At 39.1% G+C, this 19,890-nt stretch overlaps 1 protein-coding gene across 7 annotated transcripts in view; it reads left to right on the top strand.

Moving 5' to 3' along the window:
• fam131bb (family with sequence similarity 131 member Bb) overlaps nucleotides 1-19,890 on the top strand; it is a 64,097-nt gene that overhangs the window by 8,546 nt on the left and 35,661 nt on the right. Inside the window, exon 1 of one of the 7 annotated variants that reach the window (XM_049480125.1) lies at nucleotides 13,967-14,238. The exons of 4 other annotated variants lie outside the window; for them this stretch is intronic. The gene's annotated coding sequence lies outside the window, so the exon portion shown is untranslated. 2 more of the 7 variants (XM_049480124.1, XM_049480123.1) reach the window with 2 other exon arrangements.

Below are 19,890 nucleotides of genomic sequence, written 5' to 3'. Positions count from 1 at the left end.
TTACTTGACATTCTTTGGGTGTCGTGAGCAGAAGATGTGGAGTAGATTTTTCTGCTGGTGTTGTATAGAGTCGTGCAGCCTGCTAGGTGTTTATCCTGGCTTTGAGCAGCTCTAGAGTCGAGTATTGATTGGTGAACTTCAGATCAGCTTTCTGAGCCAGACTGAGATCTGAGAAGGCTGATCATTGCAGAGCACACACACACACTGTGCACACACACACACACACACACACTGTGTGCACACACACACACACTGTGCACACACACACACTGTGCACACACACACACACACTGCGCACACTGCGCACACACATACTCATATACGCTCATGGGGGGAGGCTTCCTGTAGTAACAGACTCCATAACAATGCATTAATCATTGCTTCTTTACTTTTTAATGGAAGTCAATGTAAAATGATTTTGTTCATTTTGGAGCATTTCTTTTTTATCAGCACTACGCAGTTAACTGACACCAAGTCAATATATCTACCCACTCACTAGGACCCCTATCCATTGCGATGCTTTGATACACATGTGAAGTCAGCTATCACCTCTTTTTTACTGCTCCAATGAAGCATCGCTAGAGTAGTCAATGCACTTGGATGGAAAGCACCAGATCTCCAGCTCTGATACATTGGCTAACAGATGCCTGCTCCTGCCAACAATACAATATAAGTAATGGGTAGGTGAGAGACAGCCATGTACTCACTCAATAAGAGAGCATGGTCATTTGTGCTCCCTTAGACCTGGGATTGGAACTCTCAATCCTCAGGCCATAGTGTTAGCATCTTAGCTCATGGCTCAAGAGCCCAGATCCATTTCTGAATATTGATTCAAAATGAAATCTGATAAATTCAGTGAGCAGATCAGTCATGTTTTTCCTACTGTGGCTACAGCTGTAAATATTTGAAGGTTAAAATCCTTATGTAAAACAATTTCCTAATCTGTATTTTATATATAACGTAAAACCTTTTTTAAAAAAGGATCATAATTGTTAAATGGGTGGAACATAGGTGTAGAAGCTAAAATCCATGTTTAAAGGAGCAAGACTTAACTCCAGCACTAACCCAGAACACCTACATTTCTGGGAAGAACGTCAGATGAACAAACACAGATTGACACACACTTCTGTGATGCTCTCAGGATGATCAGTGTATGTCACTTAGAGACTTTATGAGTTAAAGTGAAGGACAGAGGACTGTAGAGAACGTTCTACACCTTTTAAAGGGTCTGCGGCACATACGCCACCATGGGCTCTTTTGGGTTAAGCCGGGTTCACGCTACATTATTTTGAGTCGGTGACTGTTTTTGGTAATTGCAGAGAAATACCTTTGATTGCTCTGTGTTTGCGTAGTTGCTTGCCCAGTTCCTGTGTGTGAACTGCTGAAAGACATGATCTCAGAGCTCACAGAGGGATATGGACCTGACTGGCCTATAAAAGCCACTAAAAGTGCAAGATACAATCCAGCATCAATCCAGCAGCATAATCCAACGTTCTCAGAGGAATACAGCATACAACAGCAAATAGGTGCCTGTGGTAACCACGTCATATTGGAAGTGATGTGGGAGGAGAACAGTATCTACCCACTCAAAGAGAGCATCGAGAACATGCTCTCTCAGGCTCTGGCTGCTGATGGCAAGCAGCATGATCTAGGATTTGCACCCGCTATCCTCCGGTCATAGTGGCAGCGTGTTAGTCTGATGGACCACTCAGAGGCAGAAGTTTCTGTATGACATAGATAATATGCTACATGCATACATTAAAAAGAAGTACAATTTTGCCACAATTTTGTCTTAAAACTCACACCCACATACTCACATGGACCCAATAAGAATATGCTACTTAATATTTCATAAGCAGAAGTTATCACATTTATTAGTTCTTCTGAATTGGGATCTTTGCTCCAAAAGAAACAAGTGGAACACTTGTTTTAATCTGTGAAATATTAGTCTCATGAATATTATATTTGTTTACATTGTTCTCTTTGTTTGTTTAATTGCTGATCTGCTCCAGCAAAATGAAGCACTGCAGCGTTCCTTTTCCGCACACAAGGAAAATGCCCCACATGGTTCTTTCAGCACTTGTGCTTTAACAACACTGTCAATAAACTTTTGGACGTGATTATTTACCAATGTGTCCCGCCGCCCCGCTAGCGTTTTCCCTCTGCAGCTGAATCAGATAAACAGCACCATTCTCTCTCTCAGCCTTTTGCGTCTACTACAGCGCACTGCACATGCTCAGTCCTGACCCAGATGTCAGGCAGCGAATCTGTAATTAGAGTTAGCACACGCTATTGTAAATATGGCCTTAAGTGCTGAGTGGAGAGGTGCTTGAAGCAACAACGGGATCACTTTGAAAACAGAAAGCTTTCATCCACCGGTGAAACGGCTGCCTCTGAAATTTGAATGAATCTGCCCACTGTTCTTGAGACGAACCATTTTAAACCTCATCACTCGTTTGCTACTGCAAGACGACTCAGACATTATGATAAGACATGACGAGCTCCTGCTACAGAGACATGAAAACACTGCACACATTAAACACATGAGCGTTTTATCGTGTGCTCGGTTGCTTCTTTAAGACCGATATACTCCTGACTGAGTCAACGCCTCCTGGGTATGTAAAGCTCTGAGATCTTTGTAAACATACTCAAACAAACAGACAAATAATTACACATAAATCTCTCAGTACAGTTTGCAATACATTCTTGCACAATACATTCTTCTAGAAACACTATATTCCCTTACAGGGCCTTCCAAGCCTTTAGATAGGGCCTAATTATTTATGGGACTTAGACAATACATTCATCTCTATGAAACAGAATAATGCTTGTATTTTAATCTCTGCACAAGTTAAATTATTAGTCTAAAGGAGGGTCTCAATTGGGAACTAATTAGTGATACTAACTAGTTTTTAGTATGTAGTATAGAGAAAGATGTCAAAGCTGCTTCAATATGTGTGTGTTTTGTGTGTGGTTGTAAAGGGCACTATTATTCCACAGTGCAATGCAAAAGAGAAAGGCAGGAGCTACTCAGGTCTGAAACCAATATTAGGAAAAATGGCAGGTAACAATAGAAGTACAGCAGCAACAATAGCTGGATAATTTGCAGTGATGTGTGTTGGCAACGTAACAACTATTTTTTTAAGGACTACCTTTATGTTAGCACATTGTACTGTATGTTAGTATGTTAATACTTTTGTAACAATCTGCCAAACCCACAATTGTGCTTTAATTACTTTGTAAAATCCCCACTCAATTTTCTTTTTTTCGCAGGCAGACGTAGATAAACAAGCTCTCCTATTAGTTGGGACTTTAAGAGTAGAGCAAAAGGCCCACTGCATTACATTACCAAAAACACAATTAGGAAGTAACAACAAGATTGACCAGACCTATTCAGATATTGTAATAGATTGGACCAGTTTAATCAGAAAAAAAGGCATTTTGGACCCGAGATGTTTTCCTTGCCAAACTGGACTAGTTTTAAGACAATTGACAGGTTGTAGGGTGAAATCTTTTATTGACCATTAAAGTAATGTACCACAGGTGCCAAAATGTTTGACAGCTGACAGTAGAAAATAAAAATTCTGTATAATGAGTGCATACTCATGTATATTTAAGTAGTTGGAAATCTAATGACTGACAGACAGTTCCAAAGATTACAGAAGGGAGAAAGAGAGTGTGTTTGTGTGTGTGTGTCTAAGGGTGGAGGACACAGCTAAGGTCTAGTTTTATATGTCAAAAAACCTTTAAATAGTTCTTTTTTGACTATTTGTAATGCAAAGTACAGGATTAAATTGTCCCCTTTATTTCTTATCTTTACAAGGAGCGAGAATACTTCTGAAGGGTGCAGCAGCAGCACTGCAGCTTGACATATCCAGATGGTTATCAGTGACGGTGCATAAACACTGTCTCTCATGTCCTGCCTGTATAAAGCATTAAATCTGACAGAGATTTAGGGGTTGGCTGTGTTATGAGTTTGAGGAGTGTTCAGCTTATTCAGCTATTCTAAAACTGAATGCAGCTTTGGCATATCAAAGCCTGCAGTGTGAGCTTCATTACAATCCACCTGCTACTGTACCTCCCCCTGCCTGACTCAGCAACAAACACACCAAACACACAGAGAGAGAGAGAGAGAGAGAGAGAGAGAGAGAGAGAGAGAGAGAGAGGGAGAGAAAGAGATAGAGAGAAAGAGAGAGAGACATACAGTACATATACAATGTGTTGCCAGTTTGCTCCTTTGGGCATTTTATAAGGGACCTAACACAGCGCTACAGAGCTATAATGTATAAGTTCACAGTTGGTATTCAAACTTATTCCACCTGAGCCCCCCTTGGCACTTTTTAGAGAACCCTTCACCCTTCATAAACAATGTCATATAATATGTCAATATGTAAACTACTGCAGCATATCATGTATGAAGTATAAAATATAGGTTCAATCATCTGATTTGTCCAGAAATTGCATTTTAACTAGCTAGCTAGTTAAATCCCCCATCCAGATTATAAACAGCCAGATTTACAGATATACTTAAAATAAATTGTTTGTTTTTTTACCCTTCCTATACCTGTCTAAACAGATGCAGTCCATACTTCCAGCAACCAAAACATTGTTTCAGGCACTAATTACTCACATTACACTAATTATTACTGTGTATAATAACTCTGGAAAAAAATATAAGACCACTTAAATATTATGAGTTTCTTTAATTTTACCAAATTGAAAACCTCTGAAATATTTCTCATTTTATGCAAATAAATGCTCTAAAGGACAATATTTTATTTGGCATTTGAGAGAAATGTTGTACTTAGTTTATAGAATAAAACAAAAATGTTAATTTTACTCAAACATAAACCTATAAATAGCAAAATCAGAGAAACTGATTCAGAAACTGAAGTGTTCTCTTAATTTTTTCCAGTCCTGTATATACTATACTATACTATACTATACTATACTATACTATACTATACTATACTATACTATGAGTTACATGTATATGTGGTGCGTTGGTTTTAGTGCATCACTGTTGCCAGGCTTTATAAATGCGTCAGAACTGCTAGGTTAATATACAAAAATAGCCAGCCAACAGAGGTCCTGATGAAGGACCTGTTGTGGATGACTAACTCAAATTGCACACAGAAATAGATGAGCTATCACCACTGTACACCAATGTGAATAACAGACTGGTCAGTGTTAACCCTCTGAAAGAGCACATTTTAAGTTATTACTGTATATCTTACTGGATTTTTTAGCCTGAAATACCTGTTCATCATTACAAGTGGCACAATCAAGCTGGGTTCAGTTCTGATTGTGCCTCCTGTACACACAGGTGTACAGTAGTGTAAACTTCGTGATGGCTAACGTTTTTGTATTTATCATTTGTGTTCTATATTTTACAACAATGTGTCACTTCAAACTTTTGATAGAGGTGTAAAGTTCAAAATCTGTGGTCTTCCTAAGTACAAAATAGATTAGAAAATTCCTTTTTTTCTCTCACGTTTTTGGTTCTGATAAACTGTGCAGGCTACAGTCTGTTCTCCTGTTTTGTAGCTGTTTCTGACAAAATGGGCAGTGAGTGCAGGTACAGGGCAGGTAAACCTAATAACCTGGAAACACATGCTCACATGCACAGAAGCACACGCAACATGGTTTTTAATAAAAGCTAGAGAGTATTCCCCAAGCAGGCGCTCACTCAGAGCGGAAGTGTATTGGGGGAGTCGGGACTGTAATACAGTGTCATGGCAGTGTGGAGCCACAGTGTGTGTCGCTCCACTGGAACAAAGAGAGTCTCAGTGCATGACTGCTTTATTCTTCAGGGAGCACAACTCTCTCAGCTATATCTCCAGGCTGTGTTGTTTAGAGAGTGTGTCTGCTCGAGTCTCTCAGAATACGCCCATGCTCCCCAGTGTGAGCAGCCTTTCTGAGACATTAGTAAGGTTTGTTTGTTCCCTGCTTCCGTTTGTAATAAAGTGGTTGGTTTACTTTTTGTTCTTACTGCAGTCTCAATGCACCTGTTACGGTCTTTGCAGCAGTGTGACTTGAGAGCTGTGCGGTTCATGTCTTTACTGAGCATGCTGAGTAAACATCCACAGTGCAGGCTAGAAAAAGTAAGTGAACCTCTGTGGTAATGAGTTTTACAAGAGCTAATTGGCAACAAGGGTTTCAATTAAGGAGATGAGGTTGGAAGTGTGAGCCTGATGGGTATTTTGCCCTGTAAATAAAGATTAAAGAATAAAAACTCAGATACTGACAAATTAGTTCTTCTTAGAAAATGTTGGATATTTGGAAACATGCCTTGATATAAGATATCAGAAACGATCTCAGAAGTGTTACATAAAAGCATGACATTGGAAAAGGACACAAAAAGATAAAAAAAAAATACAAAAATACTGGGTGTACATTAATCCAAAGTTAGACACAATGTACATATAGAGAAAATTCAGGCATATTGATGCTCTTTCAATGAGAGGGCTTTCTTTTTATATCACTCCAAGGGCATAACTCTTGTAAAAGAAGCGAGACAAAAAAAACAAGGATAACGTCAATAGACCTACAGATAACTGCAAAATATACTGAACACTGAAGAAGAAAGTTGCTCAAAGGACAAAAACATAGCAGCCCACTGAATGTTCCTCATGTCTTGGGGAAAAAATGTTCTATAGGAGATGCACAGACAAAAGGGGAACTTTTTAGCACAAATGTGCAACACTGTTTGAAAGAAAAGGAGCCCTGCACTTCATGCCTACTGTGAAGCATGTTGGAGGGAGCATAATGGCTTGATGTAGCTGTGTTGCCTCAGGGCACGGATAGCTTATGGTCACAGACAGAACAAATCTAACTACTAGAAGGTGCTGTTCCATAGTATTTTATAGGAACATGTAAGATCAGGTCCATGATGTAAAGCTAAAGATATGCTGGGTGATGCACCAAGACAATGACCCAAAGCATAAAAGCACATCTAGAAAATCTACAATGGTTTAAAAAGATCAAAATGTCAAAATCCTGACCTTAACCTGATCTAAAGATGTTGTGGCATGACCTGAATAAACAGGGCTGTGCACAAAAGACACAAGGCATCTCAGAAATATTGATGACCTGCAACATTAATGACCTTTACAGGTAGGAAAAATCCAAGATTGCTCCTCAACACTGTTCAAATTTAAATTGCAGTTACAGTAAATATTTGTTAGAGGTGTTTTTGCTGAAAAGGGATCTACAGTTTTTGCATATAAGAGTTTAAAAGCAAACATGGCGACGATAGAACAGGTCATGAAAATGTAAGCTTTCAAATAACACACACAAATAAGAACAAAGTAAATGGAGAGTATGGACAGAAGACATAGTCCTATGCTGTTATGAATGTCCAGAAAAGAAAAAAAAAATTCTGGGACAGATGACCAAATCCAGGGCAATCCAGGATGGGTGGCCATCCTCTTGGAGGCTCTGGTTTAGCTATTCCTAATTGGACAATTAACGCCACGTTCCACTTACTGCTCATTTAACACTTTTGACAATGCAAATAGATCACTTTGTGTTATTCCCTGACTTTTACAGCCCTGAGTGAAGACAGAAGTTATGATAAAGACATAAAAACATGTTTAAGGACAATATGTGTTGTTTACCACTAGTTTAAGATGAAAACCCTGTAGCCAAGTGTGGTTTTGCTTTAATCCATGTACAATCAACAAAATAGGCCTTCAATAAATCGTGTTTTCTCTCTGTTCAGTTGGCTTTATTGGCATGACTGCTCCTCTTCTCTCCCTCTCCATCTGTCTGTCTGTCTTCCATTATGTTTGATTGTGCTGCATCTACAATATTGCATTACTGAGAGACTCCCAGTTATTGATCTAATTACAAAGTGCTCTCACACACACACACACACACACACACACACTTATAGACAGTGGCCTTCAGATGATGACAGCATCAACACTAAACGCCCTAACAAAAAGGCATGACAGAAACATTGATCTGTGTCTGCTGCATCTGTATCACAACAGCCATCTGACTGGCATGTTCACTGTAAGGATAGGTGACGGTGTGTGTGTGTGTGTGCGTGTGTGTCTGTGTCTGTGGAGTAAGGCAGCAGACCCCCTGAAGCAAATGGCTAAGCAAGTATTACAGCGTTACTGTTATGACACGCATGTGGACAGGCCGAGATGAGCTTTCAGATGTGTCACTCATGCGCTACACTGGGTGCAGAGGGCTGTTTTGGTTCTTGTCGTCCACATGGACATGATTAATTGCAGTGTGTAGCAGAGTGAAGGACTGTGACAGTGTTACATATTGCTGAAGAAACAAGTTGGACGTGGGCTCAGAGTGCTGCAGTGGGTTATTATTACTGCAGAAGCAGCGCTGCTCCGAGTGACTGATGAGCTGTAATGATGCGAGTTGGACCCTCCCGTTCAGAGCGCATGTAGGACACAAGCTGGAGGAGGTGGACAGAAGCATCCGCGAGAGAAGCGGCCGATCACTCGAATCAGTCAGAGTCGTACCAACAACACCCTGTCTCAGCCTCACAGAGAGACCACGGCCATCTGGATCCCACCCTCCCAACACTGGCCACTTTCTCTCTTCCTTTATACCCACACTTCTTCATCCCATTACTACAGAACATCAGAGTTTGTCAAAGTTTTTTACGCACTATGACACTTTATCTTGTTACTGCTCTTCATTTACACTTATCCATGGTGCTATAGCAAATTTGCTTCATATTTATCTATTTTAACAATTGCTCTTTGGGTGTAACTGGATCATGAGAATGCCATACAATTTGTGTTCCACCTTATGTACCATGTGATGTGAACGACAAAGTCTCCTTGAATCCCTAAATCCTTAAGTTAAATGGAAAAAATTTGACCTGGGTAGGAAAATAATCAGATTTTTGTTTTGCAACCATCCAATAAAAAAAGAATAGGATGTAATCAGAATAAGACATAAGATGTCAGCTATTATTCAATCCTTCACTTTCAGCGTCATTCCGAAAGTGTCTTAAAGGCACCGTGTTAAATTCTGCTCACTTATTTCCGCTACCTCAGTCTGTTTCCATGCCTGTGCAAACGTATAAAATGAGTATATATGGACTGAGAATTATAAATAGCTCACAAGTACAAGCCAAGTCTTTGGTTCAAGTGAAGTCTCAAGTCTTTGGTCACAAGCCCAATTCAAGTCTCAGGTCTCTAAAATTAAAAAGTCCTTGAAATGTCTTAAATTTAACTACCCCATAACAGCAGATACCCTGATTTGAGTTTACTGTAGAACTCCGCATATGTGAGAAGATAATTCCTCAGTACTAAAATCTTGTTTCATATTCATATTTTCAATTCAACCTTAAAAGGGTGCACAAATTACATTAAGCCTGTTGTAGATGTAAATAAAAACAGTCCACATAAAACTAAATCTGGATTCTCATAAAAATGTTCTGTTCCAAATTAAAAGCTAAAGAAGTTAAATTTAAAACCTGAAGGCTTTATGCCATTATAGCAGCATTTAAGATCAAATGGTAAATTTAAACAATGTAAAATCTTCATGTGCGTGATTTACTAAAGGAAATAAAATGTGTTTAAGGTACCTAGATAGCAGCTACTTATATGTAGATGCAGGTGCTATCTTAATGAACACCCAAGCCAGGACTTTTAGTGGTTTTGTCTTGTTATGTCCATGGCAAAGGGATGCTGCAGGTAGAGAAATTGTCCATGTCCCTTAAAGTGTGCATCTTTTAAACCGTGTGCCTTTGAAGAACCCTCTTCCAATAGCACTGCATGTTGTTGACATCAACAGGGATTAGATTGACATCAACAAGGATTACATTTTAGTGGTACAACAGGGCACAGGGAGTGATTTGGAAGGGGTCTGTAAATGCTAATGTGTGAATGCACTGGAAAACTAAACGTTACAAAAGATGAAGGCTGTTATCAGAGTTTCCAAAATGTTAATATACCAAAAATAGAAAACATTATGATTGTTCACAAGTCCCAAAACACGACGAGTTGAGTCTAAAATGTTTTGAGCATGAATCTGAGTTGAGTTTAAAGTCTCTGATGATTAGCGAGATAATACAATATTTTTCAAACACATTTCTAGACTTTACTCTAGTGTAGAGTATGCTGTTCACATGACTACTTGAATCATCAGATAACTGCAATCATCTGATTATGAAGAGATTATTGAGTGCATGTAAACGCACTGAGATTTTCTCTCTCAGGCTTCTACTGAGACTTTCTCTCACACGACTGCTTTCTTACTTTCCTTCGCACATTCATTCATCGTTGCCTATTGCTTTGCTCTTTGCTGTTGTCCTACACTCTCTATCTTTCTCTCACACTTTTATTCCCTGTCTCCCACACTCTTTTTCTCACCCCATTTTCTTTCTCACCCTCCCTTTTTGTCTTGCTCACATTCCTTTTCATCCACTTACTTGCTCTGTGTCTCAAAGTCATTCTCAGCTGTGCCAAGATGTACTGTTTTCTTTCTAAAAATAAAATTTAGTTTTTTTAGTTTTTTTCACCAACAGCATATTTGATTTTAGCCATTAGTTCCATTACTTTTCCATGTTTAACACAGAAACAGAGGGGATTATCTATAGAAACCCTGCCAAGTTTGTACTAATACACTTGGTTGGTAGTAAAGGCTTGGAAAATCTGAATTGCAAGTACAAACTATCAAGGAGAAGAGGGCGCTGTACACAGTATGCAGCCTTAGCTGTTGAGCAGTATAGTAGGCTTTTCACTCGAGTTTGATAATTAGCTGGTCTACTAGCATGACCAGTCTGTCCAAGCTTTGCAACTAGCTAGTTCAAGCTGGTCAACCCTCACGACCGCCACCAAGATAGTTGACCAGTATGGACAGCACAACCTAGGTGACCAATATTCATTCTGCAACTGGAAGAGCAGCCTAAACAATCACATTATTGCTTTAAAAATGTGTTACTTTATTTCATAGCTGTGTCTTAGTAGCAGTAAATCAACCTCACAATGCACCATAATATTAATGTATGAAATATATAATGTACACTGCCAGACATGGATTACCCATAATCCATCGCTTTGTTAGCCAAAATATTTATGTACAGCTTCTTTGTAGAAGACATTCAGACTGCTTGTGAGACGCAATCTGCTTTCACACAGCAATGAGTTTACATACCAAACAACGTGTCCAACATACTGTTGACTACTGTTTCCAATGTCCACTATAATAGTGCTCTATATAGTGATCTGGATTTTCAGGGAGGGAACAGCGAGTATGGCACAAATCATAGCCTACATTATAATCGACAGCTGTGAATGTTCTCTTTATAAAGAACCACACTGATTGGTGCAAAATGCATTTTGGAATATCTGCCATAAATGTGGGAATGAAGACCCACAATAACTCAAGTCATATTCATGCTTGACAACATAGGAACATAAGAACACATTCATGTATTTGAAGATCACTTTGCTAGATGCAAACAGTACTTAAACAGTGATTAATGACACACTCACATTACACAGACAAGTACAAATGCCTCTGGATTCACAACACTGAATTCATTTTTTGCATGTACCTCCTAGCCTCTTACATGTCTCTGTAGACAACCACTAAATTTCCACCTTAAATATTACTAAAGAAAACCTGAATTAGCATCAAAATATTGTCGTGCTCTTATGTGAACTATATATGCATTTGCATCAACACTATGTACATCAATTAAATGTTTATCATGAGTAAAAAAAAAATATATATATATATATATATACATATATATAACATATATTTATGTTCATTGTGATTACAACATACTAAACATAAATGTGCTTTTTTGTGAGTTTTGCATAACTTACCCATACCGTCACATGTCACTTTAATTTATGTTCAGGAGTAAATGAGGAGACATCTTTTAAGTCTTCAGAGGAGCCAAAGCTGGAAGTTTTGTTCTCATTCAGCACTGCTGCTCTGCTTCTGCTCTGCTGACCTGGTCAGCCAACTGTAATGAGTAAAATACAGTCCAGTTACAGAAGCTGTAGAAAACACAAGATAAAGAGGTCTGTTTACAGCAGCCAGCAGCTCCCTCACACTCTTCACTTGGCTGCATTTGAAACCACAGATTTCAAAGCTCACAATCACATAGTGAGAATGGGTAAGGAGAGCAGGAGTTAGCATTGGCTACTGTTAAGCATGCTATTAGAGCCAGATAAACAAACCATGTTCATTTAGTTTCTTGAGCTTATGCTACTATGTGTAACTTTATTCATTATTACTCTTGACACATTATAGTGATTTTATTTATGAATGTTTTGGCTACTCACCAAATCTTGCTTTAGCCTCAATGTTTGGAGAGGTCCCTCTAGATTTTCTGATGATGTGTGTTTCAGTTTACACATCCTAATCTATCACACACTAACAGACCAGCTGTACTGATTAATTATGGCAAAATTATGGACATATTATGGCATTGTTGACTGCAGTGGGGCAAAACATTATCAAGATTGCACATTTTTGAAAACAAAGGGAAAAACCAGACTGTAGTAGTAGATTTAGATTCACTGCCTGATGTCCAACCCAAGCCCTGGCTAAGATACCCCACCACTTTCCTTGGGCCCTGTTGGTCAGGCTAAAAAAAAACGGTTTGTGAGGTAGGCCTAAGTTCTTAATGCTTTTTTTCATTTCATATAAAGCTAGACATGATAATCACGCTGTGATCGTAAAATAAGGCTGCACAATGTAAGAATCTTGCACCCAGCTTTTGGGAACAACCCTAGCTCAACTGTGTAGACTAAATGGTCTGCATTTGCTTCCTTGTGTAAAGTACAGTTTGAGCCTTATTGTCATGCTGGGTTTGGCACACCGGCTACTGCTGTACTTAACTTCGGTGGAACGTTAACAAGACCTCTTGTCAGCACTGTGCAACAGTTTTATTTCTTTAAGTTTTATTGTTTAACATCCTAAAATATTCCTATGCCATGTGTCTACAGTGCAGGTTGCCAACAAATGCATTATCTCTTGCTGTGAGGAGCTAATAGGACAACTTGTATGAATGACAGCGGGGAGAAAGTAAAGTAAGCTAGGATTATAAGATACTTAATGCTTTGCAACTGAAATAAGGGGGTGCACATTATAATTTTTGCACAGTTACCTGTTGTTTTGGAGAATACTGCAAAAAAGAAGCCACAGAAAACTCCTAGCGTTTGCAGCGGTTTGCATTCAGTTGTGCATGTAAATATAACACAGTTTTGGGGTCTGTCTAGGACATTTTTACACCAATGAAAGCTAAGCTGTAGCTGTTGAAGAGAACTTTGCTGTGGAGGTCGTTTGGAGGGGAATGGGATGTTAAAAATGAGCGTGGCCTAAGAGCGTGAGATTAGAGCTAATTGCGTGAATCTAACGGCCAGTGCGCAAGATCTGACAGCCCTGCTTTCTTATCCACTGTTTTTTGTAAACATTCTTCTTTCTTCTTCCCCTGGATGACTCTCTCTCTCTTTTTATCACTACCTCCCTTTCTTTCTTGCCCTCCCTCTCGGCCTGGCTCTCCTCTCCCCCTCCTTATCTCTCTCGCTCTCTCTCTCTCGTACACACTCGAGCCCTTCTCCCTGAATTATCGTTATCGTGGTCTCCATGCTTCTCCATGTGTGAGGTCAACGGGAATCCGCTCTGCGGGGAGAAAAAAGCTGGACTGCGTCTTTTCCCCTGCCCTCATTTCTCTTCGGCTCTACAGGCTGAGACGGGGCTGGATTGGTACGGGGCTCTCCTTCCGCACGGCCGCGTCCCTTTTTCGCAGAGCAGCGTGGGGGGAGGAGGAGGAGGAGGAGGAGGGACCCTCGCTTTTTCCCACCTGTATTCAGAGCCCGGTTACGGATGTGATCTACTAGCCAATCGAGCATGCTGCAGAACACTAGTAGCCAATCGCAGCGTGAGATGCGAGCGTCTTTAGCCAATCCAAGCACAGAGGCGATGACGGCGTGATCACGTGATCATCTACTGCCTCTGCAATGTAACTATGGCGCGAAGCACCGGCTGTGTTGTGTTAAGCGGTAACGATGCAGTGTGGAACTGCCGTGTGTTTGTGGTCTTTGGTCAGAAGTGGCTGGTTTAAAGATAACAAATATTTATATACGAAGCGTTTAGACTCGTAAACAGCCATATTTGCCCAGCGCCGTCCTCCCACAGTAACTCGCCCCGTGTTTTAGCAGCTAATTGTCGCCCGCTGACAGCAGGAGTTAGTGGTGGAGATGTGAGCTGTTGTGACAGAAGGTCTTTGGAAAGGTAATTACAGCCAGAAGGAAAGGCGAGGACAGCCATGACACCTGATATTCACACAACCAGTTGAACAGTACGTGTAAATCACTATCACAGGTTAAAGTACACCTTAAATAATTTAAAAACCTTATTCACAAAAATGTGAATATGGCAGTTATACCTATGTGTGTCCAAATGAACATATAATAATGTTTCACACTCAAATCATCAGATGTATTTAGATTTATTTAGACTCATTGAAAGTAAAGTAAATTAAGTTTTATCCTTCCAAAAGCTGCTAATTTAGACATACTAACAAGTTTATTGTTAGGTTAACCATAAACTAGAATACTTTAAAAAGATACTCTCCCACACCTGCAGACAATTGAAAACAGGGTGACTAATTGCAAGATTGCAAATTGATTTCTTTTTAATTATTTCCCATATGCTTCTAAGCTTTTGGCTGCGTCCTTTTCTGTGTGCAGAAATTTGTTCTTATAAAGCATATTTTGTTCATGACTTTGGTTAAATGGACAGGATAGCTGCTTCATGTTTGGTGCTGGAGGGAGCTCACCTAACGGTTATTCACAGTGTTCATGCAACAATTTTCATGAGCCAAGACTAAAAGCTTCAGAATGCAAAGATGAGAAAAGGACCACCTTACATCGAGTGACCAAACAAGCAGCAACTCAAGCAAGACTTCCATAATTATGTTTGACAGTGAAACATGCTTGAAAAAAGGAAGGAAAACATTGAGTATAAGTTCGGAATAACTGTCCAACGTAGCTTGTCTTATTAAAGCAGAAATCCGGTGTAAAATGGACTTGGCATGTAGTGAAACATGATAACAAAGACAAACTTTTGTCTAATAGCCCACTCCTGTTCATTCCCAGCATTTGGAAATACAACGCTTTAAACCAATGCCAAGGTTTACAATGCTAGTGATAGGGGGATAGCAATACCCTTGCAAAGCTTTTTTTACACCATTAAAAAGCTTAAAGTAGCTTCACACTTTATTGGTAGAATTTCAAGGGCCCTGACATTTAAAACGAGCCACTGAGAATTTTGCCAATGTTTTAACTTGAGTGCCTGGACAGACTCCAGTGCTCCTGTCTGTCAATTCCAATGATGCAACCAAATCAAAGCCAAGCATGACAAAACTTAGTCTTTCTGTTTAATGAGAACATGGTGGTGGGAGGGATCCTGGGCCATAATGAGAACATGGTGGTAAGGATCCAGAGCCATTCCTCTAGGAAAAAATAGATTGAAGTTTGTGTGCTGTGCCATAAATCGTTGTATTTAAAGTTTTGGAACTTCTGGCTAAATGACGTATTTTGTAGATTTTTGAGAACCAAATCAATGTTTGGACTGCCTCATAGACAGTGGTCTCTATCCCTCCTTCTGGGAAGTTTCCTTCATTCAGGCTCCAATAGTCAACATCCAGCACCGTTGGTACCACTGGTAGCTTTCTATCAGCAGGGTTGAAGACCGTTTTTGTCCTTGGAAACACTTTGTTTGGCAAATATCATTGCTCTCAAACACTTTTTTCAGGCAGCTAGGAGAATTTCTGTTCTTGTTTTGGGACTCATCCATTCTCCTGTGCAAAATACTCATCGATTTTTGTCATTTGACTGTGAGTTCCATTACAATAAGTAATTTTAATTTCATCTCATAATACTAGTTTATTCTTAAAAGTAGTTCATAATGGATATCACAGTATATCTTACCACTTCCTCAACAATACAGATGCTACACAGATTTTGAACAAAGACATGGAAGAACGAACCACGTTTAGTTTTAAAAAAGAACCATGTTTATACAAAAGTTGTACTAACCTTTAAATGGTGCTTGAAATCCTTTTTTGAAATTGTTTCACACTCACAAATCTCTTTTACAGAGTTCTTCATGGAATTAAAAGTGTTTCTCACATAGTATCACTCAAAGAACTGCTTCTAGCATCAGAGCAGCAGACTCTCTTCAGAAACTTCAGTTTCTCGGCTGACTCTTTCCTATATGCTCTCAGATTTATTTGATTATTATAATCTATTGTTCTATCTACCTGTTTAGTGTCTTTTGTGCCACTGTGTGTCACAAAACCTGAAAGCATAATTAGTTCACACCATACTTAACAGTTAATCACATGTTTCCAGGATGCTTGTGGGTTGTCTAGTTATCTAGCAGTTTTTTGTACTTTAAAACCTAATTTCATTAGGTCATTCTTCCAATAATGTTTGTGAAAGCAGAAAAATGATTAATCTTCTCTCTTGTTTTTGACTAAACCGTCCTGCGGGGCCTTTTCTGTCATAAGGAGACTTGGCTTTGTATCTCTGGCCAGCCTCAACAGTACTCATCTAAGTTTCACCCTAGAGGTTTATTTAGCTGGCGGCTAAGGCAGTGTTAAGAGAGGCTGCCTGTTTTTTGGACAGAAGACCCTTAAATATGTCTCAGTGCACTCTCAATAAGTCTCACACTGTAAGAATCTGTTTAACTTCAGCTATTTTCTGCCCAGTTTACGGCAGTTGTGGTTGGCTAGGTTAAACTGAAACCATAATACTTGTTAAAGTATTGTTACAGTAAAAGTACAACTCTTTTTGCCGATGACTCACCAGGTTTTAAGTAGTGATAAAGATGTTATTTCAGCACAGATGTTGCATCTGCTCATTTGGAGACTAGGTGTCCTGAAGATGTAACCGAACACTGAAGAACTGTAACCCTCAGGATCTCTTTTCATCCTGACTGCACATGGAGAAAAGATGTGATTCTGATGTAAGTCAGTAATCTGGACTTTCGATTATTATTATTATTAGATAATAGTATAAGTAAGGAGAGATACTTGCTGATGCTGAGTGTCTGAATGATGGCAGATCGGTTAAATTGCAGTATAATTAAATCAGACTCCCATATTTTCATGTTAAGATGACTCACACTCTTTCATACCCATTTTAGCTGCAGCAGTGCTGAGAGCATAGATAAATGTCAGCTCGCTCACTCTGTAATTACATATTATTCTGTTTCAAACGGAGTGAGACACTGAGTGTGCTCTTCGTTACTCAACACTCTGATTTTTTACTTCCATATTGTTTTGCTTGTTCCTAAAGAAAGAAAAAGGAATGCAAAGCATTCTTCATATGTGGATAGAAAGCAGAGAAACTTGTGCATAACCTAACTTTATCTTTTTAGTTTTTATGGACCACACCTGCCCAGTGTCAGCAGTCCAGGCTGGTGCTGGTGTATTGGTGTGCTGAATATTTTCTAACCACACTTTTGGCCTGTTAATACCAATGATTATTCCTTCAATTGCCACAGACTATTTAAATATTATGAAATCACAAACTGGCTTCGTGAATATGACCATATGAGTTTATTGTTCTTCAGTAGCCTTTGCCAGTTAGTGGTAGGGCTGCAACTAATGATTATTTTGGTAGTCGATTAATCTGATGAAAATTTTTTTCGATTAGTCGATTAGTCAACGAATATTTCTGCCATGTCCTCCATCTCTAAAAACAACAGAAAAACAGCTAAACAGGATATTTAAAGGGCATTTAAATGTCCACATGTTGTTTAAACGTGGAGAGTACTGATATTTGGTGAATAAATATGTAATCCGTTGTGTTTGGGCACTTTTGGAGACACAGACCAAGTTTCTTCTGTCCCCAGCACTTTGTGTAATGCAGTACTGTTACAAATTAACGATTAGTCGACAATAAAATGTGTAGTCAACAAATTTAATTAATCAACATTGTCGATTATATCGACTAATCATTGCAGCCCTAGTTAGTGGCTATAAATCTCTAGGATAAGATAGACCAGATATTAAGAGGTGAATTGCTTTTAAAAATACAAATCTGTAAATGAAAAACAAACACTTTCATGGTCTTTATGGTTAAATATATTGACAATCACTGTTAAAAGTGTAAGTTCCTTAAAGAACTTTTAGGGTTTTTAGGGTAAGATGTGTCAAGGAACATTTTCTCCTGAAACACAGTTTTCACAGTTTCAAGTTCAAAGGGACTTTAATAGTGTACAGAAGTTACTAATTTGTTTAACTACATATGTATGGTGGTACATTCTTTTCCCTAAGTGACTCATTTAAATTTATATATATAAAAAAATATACATATAAATATGATGTATTGAATCAAGTTATTGTGAGTCACATTCATATGCAACTGGCCTCTAGAGACTCTGGACTATATTGTTTTATACATTTCTTTGTGTAGTTTGTGTTGTTTGGCTATTCAGTAAAACATACTGACTGCTCCTGATTTCTTATCTTGGCAGTTTTTTTCAGTATTCCACCTCTTCTTTTACTAGATTGGCTCAGAGATAGGAATAGCAACTACATATGGAGTGACATATTAAAAAGGCAGTGAGTATTTATGAACCAAATAGCACCTCTTGTAGCAGCCCAGTTCAAACCAGTCCTTTAGCCTGGCCTGTGTTGTGGAGAGATAAACAGGAATACTTTTCCAGCTCTCTGCATATAAACAAACCTCCACACTTGCTTTCTGTGGTGTGGGATTGCTTAGTGTCATTTCTTTATTCAAGCTGTGGATGAACTGTGGTAGAAGGCAGGGGGTCTACAGAGAGTCTATTGTCTGATTTTCATGCAAAAAAGAAACTGCTAGTGTTGTTTGCGTAATTATGAGAAGCTTTTTTTTATACCCGGCTTGTGCTTGCTCTCAAGGTTCAGCTCAGGTGCAGAATGTAACAAAAGCTGAATTGTCATTATAGCTATTATGCACAGCCCTTTATACAAGCGAGTTGAATTGGCAAGCCTACACATCCTGACACTGTTTTACATGAAAATGCTCTTTGTAGAGTTCTAGCCACTGCACGCTTTACAGGCTTTACATGTTTTCTGCTACAGTCTTAATCATCAGATGTATAAGATGGTAGCTATAAATACTGGGCATCCTTGAGAAGAGCTTTGGAACAAATAAACCCATAGAGCACAGGAAGTTTTATGTATGCATCATGTTAAAGTAGGGTCACAGTAAATTAGTAGCCAATAATTTAATGCTGTTAATATAACGTAATAATTTAGCATTTTTTTTCTAACCAGAATGTTACTGCTCAGGCTTTATGTGTCTATATGCCAATCTGTGAGTGTGTTCTAGCTGTTGAGCATGGTCCTCATTGCTCCCTCCTCTCTCTTTACATTGTGAGTGGACACTTGTGTAAGACAGATGTGTCACTCCTTTGAGTGGTGAGTAGAGGCTGACGAGGGTCTGGTAAAGATAGCACTGAAACCAGACCTGTGGTTGTGTCTGTCTCACTCAAATACAGCTTTTACATGACATTTAAAGCTGTCTCACTAAAACCAGCTACTGGCGTGTCATGAACTCTGTCATTCTCGCAGTAGGTGAGCAGTAAAACAACAACATAATTAGATAAAATGCCAGAAGTCATGGGATAGCAGTATGTAAACTGATTATAAAATGTTACCTCAGGCTTGGTAAGACCCACACCTGTTTACACTATGTGGGATTGTCTTGTGAGTGAGGTAGACTGAGGTAGAGCAAGGCTTGATAGTGGATGCCACATGGATAGGATACTCTACTTCCATTTCAGTTGTGCAGGCATTTTAGTACCCCAGTCCACAGTGTTGTGCATACTGGAATACATCACAGAAAGCATTACAACCCACAGTGGACAGTGCAGTGGGTGGTTATGATT

This window comes from Astyanax mexicanus, chromosome 6 (assembly GCF_023375975.1).
Source record: "Astyanax mexicanus isolate ESR-SI-001 chromosome 6, AstMex3_surface, whole genome shotgun sequence".
Classification (NCBI taxonomy): Eukaryota; Metazoa; Chordata; class Actinopteri; order Characiformes; family Acestrorhamphidae; genus Astyanax; species Astyanax mexicanus.
This window is presented reverse-complemented; position numbering and strand designations above follow the sequence as displayed.